This window comes from Camelina sativa, chromosome 5, assembly GCF_000633955.1.
Source record: "Camelina sativa cultivar DH55 chromosome 5, Cs, whole genome shotgun sequence".
Classification (NCBI taxonomy): domain Eukaryota; kingdom Viridiplantae; phylum Streptophyta; class Magnoliopsida; order Brassicales; family Brassicaceae; genus Camelina; species Camelina sativa.
In genome coordinates, this window is record NC_025689.1 from 14,198,037 (window position 1) to 14,199,071 (window position 1,035).

Consider the following 1,035-nt stretch of genomic DNA (forward strand, 5'->3'; position numbering starts at 1 on the left):
GGGGGGGGGGGGACACGTGACTTGATTTTTTACTTTACAATGTACCTGTTTGAATATGGCTTGGAAGTTTCTGGATTAGTTTGTTTTTCTTAACTTAACAATGGAGGTGTGTTTTATAATTTTTAGGTTTTTGGTTTAGGTATTAGATTTTAAATTTACATAAAATTTGAACGGTAATTTGTTGATTCTTGTTTTTTTACAGAATCGATAAAACTCAGTCAATACATATTAAGTCAAAATTTCTGGCTAATTTTGTTATGATGTTTTTACAATTTTCTGGCTAATTTTGTTCTTATGATCGTTTAGTTTTGACAAATTTCTGGATTTTGGCTAATTTTTTTCTTATGATGTTTTTAAATTGATTAAATCTCTGGCTAAGAAAATTGTTTTTCTTTCTTTTTCTTTTTCTTTTCCTGTTTTTTCTTTTGGTTTATCACTTTATTGTCAAAAGTTTCTTTTGACGTTGTTTTTGTGTGTTAGCGGATAATATATGAGTTATATTATACATAAGACATCTTAAATTATTGTGTTAATCCACCCTATGAACGAACACAAATAAGTAATCCAGAGTTAACTCTTGAATTTTGAATTCTAATTCTAATTGACACTCTTGAGTTATCCAGTGAGATGGCATATGCATCAAAGTGAAAATTTTGTCGCCAATGTACCTTTTTAACGATCGATGCTAAGGGCCTTATCAATATTTCTTCGGTTTAATTTCATAATATTGTCCAATGGGTTACATAAAACTGGGCCTATTATAGGTTTTTCAATTGGGCCTATTATAGGTTTTTCAATTGCACGAAATAGGAAAGTGCTAAGGTCTATAATTGTATATACATAAATTGGGAGTGCCTAAAACCATCTCCACTGGAGAACTTGTATTAAGTTGCTCAAAATTAAATTAAACATATAAATAATATTAAACTAATCTAAACAACCTACTAACAATTTTTAACAAAATTACTCTTCCACTAAAGAACCTCTAACAAGATTGCTTAAACTACAAAATCAAAAAAAAAAAAAAAAAAAAAA